This window comes from Bemisia tabaci, chromosome 7 (genome assembly GCF_918797505.1).
Source record: "Bemisia tabaci chromosome 7, PGI_BMITA_v3".
Taxonomy (NCBI): domain Eukaryota; kingdom Metazoa; phylum Arthropoda; class Insecta; order Hemiptera; family Aleyrodidae; genus Bemisia; species Bemisia tabaci.
In genome coordinates this window covers 150,249-159,835 of record NC_092799.1, presented here as the reverse complement: position 1 = coordinate 159,835, position 9,587 = coordinate 150,249, and the positions used below count along the sequence as shown (strand labels likewise).

The 9,587-nt window shown below is 39.7% G+C and overlaps 1 protein-coding gene across 2 annotated transcripts in view; it reads left to right on the top strand.

Moving 5' to 3' along the window:
* The window catches only part of loaf (low-density lipoprotein receptor domain containing lost and found), a 175,678-nt gene that overhangs the window by 148,213 nt on the left and 17,878 nt on the right, over window positions 1-9,587 (top strand). The window lies entirely within an intron of this gene.

Genomic DNA, 9,587 nt, shown 5'->3' with positions numbered 1-9,587 from the left:
CAACGAGTGGTCCATTAAGCTGGGGAACCAAACGGTTCCGGAGTTATGATCGATTGAAGTTCCCGCTTAGCGCGCGCCGACCGATTTTTGCGCTCAAAAAAGTCGGATTTGACTGTTATGAAATCAGATTGAATGTTCTAGCCGAGCAAAATGCATTATTAGGGACTCTGGAGGGTCGCTGAGTTCACAAATTACAGATACTTCCAAAAATTCACTTTTTTAAAATTACAGCTCCGTACAGGTCCACTGAGCGGCCGGTCGGCGCTCAGTGGGCCTCTGAGATAGCGCCACGGAGTTGTAATTTTTAAAAAAAGTGAATTATTGGAATCATCTATAATTTGTGAATTCAGCAACCCCCCAGAGTCCCTAGAAATGCATTTTGCTCGGCTAGAACATTCAATCTGATTTCATAACAGTCAAATCCGACTTTTTTGCGCGCAGAAATCGGTCGGCGCGCGCTAAGCAGGAACTTCAATCGATCATAACTCCGGAACCGTTTGGTTCCCTAGCTTAATGGACCACTCGTGTTATGCGGTAAAAGACGAACACTTCACAAAACTGGTTTCGGTTCAAATAAAAAATTTAGATCTTAGTAAATTATTCGTTAAAAGAAATTTTCTAGACCTAAAAACTGGAAAAAAGCACATATGTTAACTTTAAAATGTGATATTGGGATTTCGCCCTTTAGAATCTTACTGTATGCAATTTTAGACGATTTTTCGTCCAAACCGGACCTCGATATCTTTCTTCTTTCGAGAGATATCGAGGTGCATAGGTTTTGACTTCCACACACCCCCCCCCCCCTCTAGCTCCCCCGCAAAAAATTTTTTTTTGGGGGTCTGAAAATTCGGAAAAAGAAGCGCTCAAGTATGAGTAATCAATAGCCAAAGTCTGAGGAAATTCCAGCGGGGGGGGGGGGGCGAAAAAAGCCGTTTTTGCATCAAGCTCTTTGAGAAGGTAAAACTGTGTAAAAAAATGTCGGTAACCATTGAGACCGTTTACGTTTCCAGATCCTAGAAATCGTCCAGTATTGAAAAAACTCGACTTCCAGGGGAAATGATGAACTTGACTTTTCACCCTGAAATTTCCCTTGTTTCAAATTTTCGCCCAGCTGTGCCCTCGAAAGTGTAATTCCCAGGACTTTTTTGCCTCGTCAATTTTTTTCCTTCTCGCTGAAGAACTTTAAGGAAATTCGTGCGATATTGTGTTTACATGATTTTCCATTGAGCTTGGAAACCGTTTATTCCATAATAACGCCCCTTGCCTTTTTTTTTTCAATAAATTACGTCAGGTAACGTGTATGATGATGGTATGAGCTATTTCAAATCATTCAAAATTCAAGCTTGAAGAGCTATTTGTGTTATCTATGCTTTACAGATTGAATCATATGCGGTTCTACGGGGGTGCCAGTGGGTGCCGGGCACCCCTAAGCAAAAATTAAGTACGGTTACTGGAACCGTGTAAGAGGCTTTCGGGCAAGTAAAAACGTCGAGAAAAAATCATATTATGAAGCGCAAAAAATTGGCAGTATTTTTATTTCATGAATTTTTGAAATCTGCAGGGGTCCAGTATTCAATGATTTTGGGCAAGGGGTGATGGGAGGCAGGAATCTCGTCGAAAGTTGACTTCTGGTAAATCGTGAGGTATAACATGCCATGATGCCGTTCGTAGAGAGCAGTTGCTCTTGAAATAAGCATCGAAGACATTATTGAAGAGTTCAAGAGGATGCTGCCGTTTGAACGGAAAATGCACTTGTAACGTTATAATCATTTGAGTGTGAAACTCTTATTTTTTTTAAATACGCACATAGTTTATTCCCTCAAAAATCGAAGTGCACGAATAAATATAATTACCTTCACTTCTATCTTACTTTTTTATCTTCTACCTTCACCTCTATTTATTGGTTTTTAACCGGTACGTATAGAATGCAATGTAAAAAGGACCAAATTACTGCTTTCAAAGATTCTGTATTCGCTCACTGAGAAAAAATCCCAGCAATGAATTGAAAATGTTTAAAACAGAATTAATATTCATAGCCGTGTTTTACAAAGATTCTACTGTTTCCTTATTATAATATTGTAGTTTTGATGGAAAGTTTTGCTAAAAATTTTCTACATTGAATTTATAGGTATTTAAGTAGAAAGGAAGGAGAGAAAAAGGGAGAGGAGTTTAGGAAAGAGATAAAACTTGAGGGCCGAAACTTAGGCCTCCCCTGAGCGAACATCCCTTTCGGGGCCGGCCTCCGACATCTCCCACCTCTGCGCGCTCCCAACCATGAAGGTCTAGAACCGCCTTTGACATTAATCTAATCTAAATGTGTTAGGCCCCTTATTTCCGGCATCTTTTTGTTGAGCTGGTGCACCATTTGAAGCATTGCCACTGGTATTGTAGAATTTTAGAGCAAGGTTGAAATCAAAAAGCGCCCCACTGAGTGCTAATAACAATACCTACATGAAAGCGTGAGCACGTGAAAATTAACGGTGTGTCAATCAAAACAGCCGTAAGGAGTAGCATACCTCCAAACAGCCTAGGTATTAGAACTGATTTTATAGTAAAATGGCCCTCTGGCCTGCCAATTTCTAACCTTAACATTTGTTTATTGATTGCCCGAAAATCAATCACGATATCATGCAAAAGATCTTACCGACGGCTATCTTGCGAAACGTTAGCCTACCATAAAAATGAAAAAGGTCGTTTTTATGAAGTTGAAAAATAAATTCGTCAATTTTCAAACACCAAAAGCAGTTACATGATTCCCTGGTTGATAATTGACAATCTTACAAAAAACCAATGAATTGCAATAAAATTCTGTTCTCACACACTGAAGGTCCATTTTCTCAAAACTTCATTTTTGCACTTACAGCTTTCGTGGCTATTAAGTAAAAACAAGCAGTTCCAACGCCAAAGCGTTGGAGGGCGCTTCTTTAACACTGCGAGGGACGTTTTCATACACCTTTATCTTACGAGGTTGCAGACATAACTGAACTTGAAGAAGAGCTCCAAAAAGGAAACTGGAAACAAGCTGATAAATCCAACACGTGGTGCTGGAGGAGCGCGCCATAAGAATATATCTGCTTTATCATATTCAGGTTTATCGTTGTTCTTACTTACAAAATGAGATAGAACCGCCTAAATGAGTCTGGTTAGCATTTTTAATTTCTGCACTTTAGAAAACTAGAGAATGCAAAGAGTTCACAGGAATTTTCCCCGATTTTTTTGAAGAATATTAACCCACGAAACACGAGCTCAAAGTTGCGTATTTTGAGCTCCCATGTAAACGCGCGTCGGTGGGTCACTAAAAATGGCTGCCACGACTGCCCTATGAAAAATGGCCACACTCCGCTAGTTACCTCTGCGTTCTGCCGCGTCCTATAGCCGGCACGATGAGGAATATCAATAATAATACTCCACTGACCTGAACTTTGAAGATAAATTTAATGTTTCAAAAATGTTGGTTATAAATACACAATGAGGAAATTTACCTGCTCATCATAATTACAAGCAGGTGACTTACGTGAATCAAACATCTTTAGTATTTACCTATGAAATAAGTAAAACGGGAAAAATCACGTTATCGTGTTTAAGGTGATTCGTCAAGCTCAAGTGACGTGGTCGAACTGGCATGCGATATATCGCATCTTTTAGGTAAAAAATCTCGACGGATTTTGAATTTTCAGCAAAAAAAGGACGATGGCCCCTGCGCATGAGCCTACAGAATCATTAAACCCACAAATCGGCAAAATTCAGAGAAAAAAAGCAGGATAGTGATTGGAAAAAAAACCTCGCATTCGATTCAGCTATAGATTTCTGTATCGAATGCGAGGTTTTTTCCAAACACTATCCTGCTTTCATTTCTCTGAATTTTGCCGATTTGTGGGTTTAGAATGATTCTGTAGGCTCATGCGCAGGGGTTATCGTCCTTTTTTTGCTGAAAATTCAAAATCTGTCGAGATTTTTGACCTGAAAGATGCGATATATCGCATGCCAGTTCGACCACGTCACTTGAGCTTGACGAATCAACTTAAAACAGGGGCTTGGAAGATAAGGCGCAAAAGTGCAGTTTTTGCTGTTTCAAGAAATACATCTTCCAAGTTAAAAATTGGCATAAAGTCTTAGGCAAATAGAATGTTAAAACTTACTGTTAGAAGCCAAAATATTGGATTGGTGAATTTTTCCTACGCTAAATGTAGGTACATAATACCAGTTTCAGTTGAAATTATTAATTTATTAATTTTCTAATTTGAATACTAAGATCCTTGTTGATGATATACTATCTGTTATCTTACAATAGTACTCAAAATTGTCCACTCTTGGTCACATCAAGCACATGGTCTTAGGAAGCTCTCTTGGAAGAATAAAATCTTTGTTCAAGGTTAAGTTTTATTGTTTTGAACCAACTGCTATCGAATACGATCCATTTAACAGCTTCATGCGCAAAACGGATGGAGTCTACGCCACATAAGTTCACACACTTCTAGACTGCGACGCAAGATCCATCACCTTGATTCTTGCATTTACTTTCAATGCAGAATAATGACAGGTGATCTTCAATTACAGTCGCAAAAACGTGTGGACTTAACAGGCGTAATCTCTATATCAGAGCCAGTTGCACGGTTGACAACTTCGCTTGTGTTAACATCATACGCATAACACATGGAGTTTATGCCACATAAGTTTACACTTTTCTAGACTGCAACGCAAGATCCTTCACCTTGATTCTCGCATTTAATAAAGGTGGTTTCCATAACAAATTTCTTTCCATTAAAGGAGGAAACAGTGGAAGTCATAGAGGCATGGACTGAGGTGATAAGATAATCCAAGTTTAACAATGTATCAGAATGGTTAAAAGTTTAATAACCCGCATGTACAATGCAGAGCCTCAAGATACTTACGAATTTAAAGAATTCCCGGCAGATGATTAATAATTATTGAGGATGAAGCAATCCACGATCCATGAATAGAACTGCGCCAACGGCGGTCACTTAACCTTAAATCTTCGTACAAACCTTAAACAAATCGTCCATGGCCCCAAAGCTTGCTGCTTGCACGTGTAATACAAAATAATACTTTCAGACCTATTACAAGGAGCCATTGCATGGCACGCTCAAAACAAATGGACCAGGGACGATCCATAGCTGCGCCAAGAAAATGAACCAATCACAAAATGGCACAGTAATACGTCACTAAAATGAAGAGATCACGTGACTGTTCGTCATTTTTTCAAGTTCTATCTGAAAATACTACCTCAGATATCAGGCATTTAAGCATAACGAGGCCCTAAAATAATTTAACCAGATAATACGTCCGTGCGCGGATTTTATGTTAAAAGCAAAACATTTCACGAAAACTTTTACGAATACCAGATGCAGAACAAAATCCAAATTTTACCGGGTGTACCAGAATGGCATCATTATCTACAAGGCAAAATGGTTATGTACTATAGAACATGTTACATCAGGGGAGTCAAACGGCTGGAAAGGGCGCATCTGGTACCCAGAAGCGCCCAATAGGTGCGAAAAAGAATGTGAAGGATAGCTGATGGGTGTGAGGTAGGGGACGGATGCGACCGTGATAGCGGGTTCTAATAAGCCATGGATCTCACGATTCGGACGAATAGCCATCATAAACGCTCGCTCACGTTTGTGCTCCATCACAAAGGGGTTCTCATCAATCATAATAGCTTTTACTCAACAATTGGAAACTAAGACGTCTCGCGTATCGCATTACTACCCGGCGCGGCGCGGCGCGCCGTTGCTAGCCTCCGCGTCGTGTATGAATCGCATAACTTAAGTGGAGATTCTATGTGGACTTACAGGTTTTCCTCGCACAACGACATTCTCTCCGTACGTACTTCGAGCCAGACTGTTTTGGGAGAACGGACTTTGCTCCTCGTCACATCCCCCTGCGAGCCTTTTCGGTCAAGACCAAAGATAACGAGCCTGGTCGTTCAAATTGCATGATCCTATAATTCACCTCGTTCAGGGTCGTTCAGAATCATTCAGAATCATAGACAATTCGACGATCCTGAATGAGCTTGAATGATCCTATGTACAATCCTGAACGAGCCAGCTTGTTAATACTAAACGATTTTAAGCGAGCTTTTTGTCATGGATCGTTTAACTAATCGTTGAATTTAAACAATTTTGAACGAGCCAGCTCGTTCAAAGAAGTTAAGAAGCAATAGTGGAAAGCCGTGGGAAAGACAAATGTCATCTCACTCTAGTAGATTTTCAGTCGGATAGACGAAACAAAATACGCTCGAGAGTGTTCCAGCGGCGAAAATAAGAATTACTTCTTCCGTGAAAATTTTTCCAAAAGTACTTTTGAAGGGAGCCACAGTCAACCCCCCCCCTAAGTCCTGGTAAATACTTAACTTTTTCTGCATCTGAGCAACAATAATGCACCGAATCTCATGAAATTGCTATGTACCCAGAATTTGAAACGCTAAATTCATCTGTGACGTTAGAAAAATCAGGATCTCGGTTAGAATTGGATTTGCACGGGGGGGGGGGGGAGACTTTCCATATAAAAAGGTTAATAACTTGTTTTTTTCGCGCATTATTTTTAATAATTTTGGCATGTCAATTTATGGATGCATTATTGCGTAAGAGCAGGAAAAACAATTCATTTTACAAAACATCGGGGAGGGGGAGGGGCTTTGGCCCCGTTAAAAAGCCCTTTTGGGAAGAAAATCATTGAAGAACAAAGTCTTATTTTGACCTTTAGAACACACTCATGCTGTTTAATGGTTTAATTTTGGATCCTTCTTTATTGCTTTACTCACTCATGCTTGTCTGGAATCGAAATGAAACCTTTTTAATCGTGTTAAATTAAAGCGTTCCGCGAGGTTCATTTTTGTTTCGTTATGTTTGTTTTTCTATCGTTAGTTTCTCTTGACTTCCCAACAGGAATTATTCATTTTGGTCCATTTATTTAATTTGTCTATTGACTCCGATTTTCATTTCCCAATTGTTTATCGCTTCTTTTTATTCATTTGCAATAAATCTTTTGTCCGTTCCATCCTTCTTGTGCCATCAATCCCCTCAGTCAAATCAATAGTCCGCGAGTCTTCTTTCCCTTAATGAGAACCGATATGTAAAGTCTCCTTTAACTATAAGACGAGAATAAAAAGTTTAAATATTACCTTCAGTGTACGAAGAATACCACAACAAACTTACCAGACACATCAAACACTACACAAGCACATCAAGTACACAAAAATATCAGTCACCTACATCGCAAAAGACATACGAACGTGCCGAACACACCAGACGCAACAAATATCGAGCATTTTATGGACGGAAAACAAATTGATCAAACCAGACAAATATAACTACATCAAATAATATAAAACGCATTTTTTATATTTTTCTCAACCGACTTGTATATTTTATTCCAATACAATCCATAATCGGTATATATGACAGAGGGATCGATGCTGTATACAAATAATATTATTCTTTTAGCATTTTATTGTAATCCAGCCCGACTTCGTCTGTATTTTGGGCTTCAAACCTCCGAGTTTGAATGTCATTAAATCCAGATTTATAAGACGTGCTTCTGGTCAAGATCTATCCATCATCCAATCAGTCATTGCGCAGATTTTCCCGCTCGGGGTATGGCTCCTGTCTATTGGATCGTGACATCAGTACTACTGCGAAAATAAAAAAATTGGCCTCCGGCCAATTTATGCGCGGCGCAAGCGCCGCGTACCGGCGCCCCGCGCCAGCATGTGGGGGGGGCTTCGCCCCCCCCTTATCATGGTGCGAGGATCGCACAACATTTCTCGCTTTTGCCAAATGGACAATTTAGTGTAGCCCCCCCCCCCAAATTTTAGCGTACCCCAAAATCGTTTGACGTGCATAAAGAGACCATAGATATGGTGTTCTGTGCCAATTTTGAATGAAATCGAACAGATAGATTCTGAGATATCGCTGTAGACAGATTTGGGGGACGTCGGACGGACGGACACACATTTTTTCAAGTATGGTTCTTTTGACTCCTGAGACCTTAAAACGTCTAGAAATGATAAAATTTCAACTTTTTTTTCTAAAGAGAGAAAGTAAAAATGTCGTACACAATATGCTTTGCTTCTGGGAGAGTACTAATTTTTATAAACGAATCATTCAAATTTTTTTACTTTTAAATCCTTTGCGACTTTCTGAGTGTCAAAAGGAACGTTTAGACATTAGAGTTCAGGGTTTCGAATTTGCCGAATCTGTGTTTTTTATTCTTACATGTAACTCCGCACTAGCCATTTTTAAACGCAAATCTATACCACTAGATTGCTCGTTACATCACTGACTTCAAAAATCATTTAAAATATAAGAAAGCAAATACAGCTGAATCAAAACCCTAGATACTGATGTATTAACGTTCTTGTCGACTTTGAAAAAGTTTCAAACGGTTTAAAAGAAAGAATTTTAAAAGATTCGTCAATAAAAATTAACCCTCTTTCCATAAGAAAAGCATAGATTCCCAGCTTTCTGGCTTCCGCGGAAGTAAGACTGACGTCATGCTTAGAAGATTCTCATTTTGGTTCTGAGAATGACTGGCTTATGGACAGATCTTGGTTCCGATCACCAAATCCGATCTACCGGTTTGGTAGTTTCTACGTCATAATAAAGCTCTAGAATGTTTGGAGGATTTGTGATTCATGTACTTTTGCTTGTATACAAGTTTGCAAGAAATACAATGGTTTTCTCTAAAACGAATTCTGAAGCTCTCAAAGTTGATGTCGTAATGGAGGAGATCTCTACATCAAGTCAAACCCTCCATGTAAAAATAGGGAGCAAATACATTAGCAGGGTTGCCGTGATTCCAAATTTGGAGTCCCGAACGAAGTGGCAACCCTGTTAATGTATTTGCTCCCTTTCTTTGCATGGAGGGTTTGACTTTGAAATAGAAGGCCTTTTTTGACTCTTGGGATAGCGTAAGATATCTCCTCCATTACAGTTCAGCTATGAAGCTTTTTTCGAGTTTTGGAATTAGTTTCAGGGAAAAACAAATGGTATACCATCACGTTTCTTGTGTAGTCTAATTTTTAATGGCACTTCCATAAGAAAAAGACTTTTAAAAATAAAACCTTTCTGTATGGCAATATCACTAAACGTAATTTTGAATGAAAACTAAAGGTTCCGACGGAGGTTTTCCGGAATACAAGATATTATTTCAAATATCTTTAAATGACAATCCTGGGTTCTAGAGAGGGTCGGAGAGGCTCTATTGTCGGAATTAATCAAATTGCATGTTCTATTTCTGGCAAGAGTGCTGAGTGACAGGAGATACGGGGCAGTTCCAGATTTGGAAGTTAGATCATATGGGTAGGTTTGGGAGTGCACGTAGGGCTCGATGCTCACGGCAATTTAGAGCACCTGCTCCTGCTCGGTCGCTTTGCCGCTTTAGGAATTTTTCTTTTGGCTGGATCCAATTGATCGTCCGTTAATATCCGCATCCGCCCAAGTATCTGCCGGCCTGGCTCCGGTGATGGATGAGTCTCATAAAGACTCCAACTGGCTCCGCCGACCACCCCCTCCCTTCCCTAGGATTCCTCGCTTATTGCTCTACTCCAGAAGATCAGATACCAT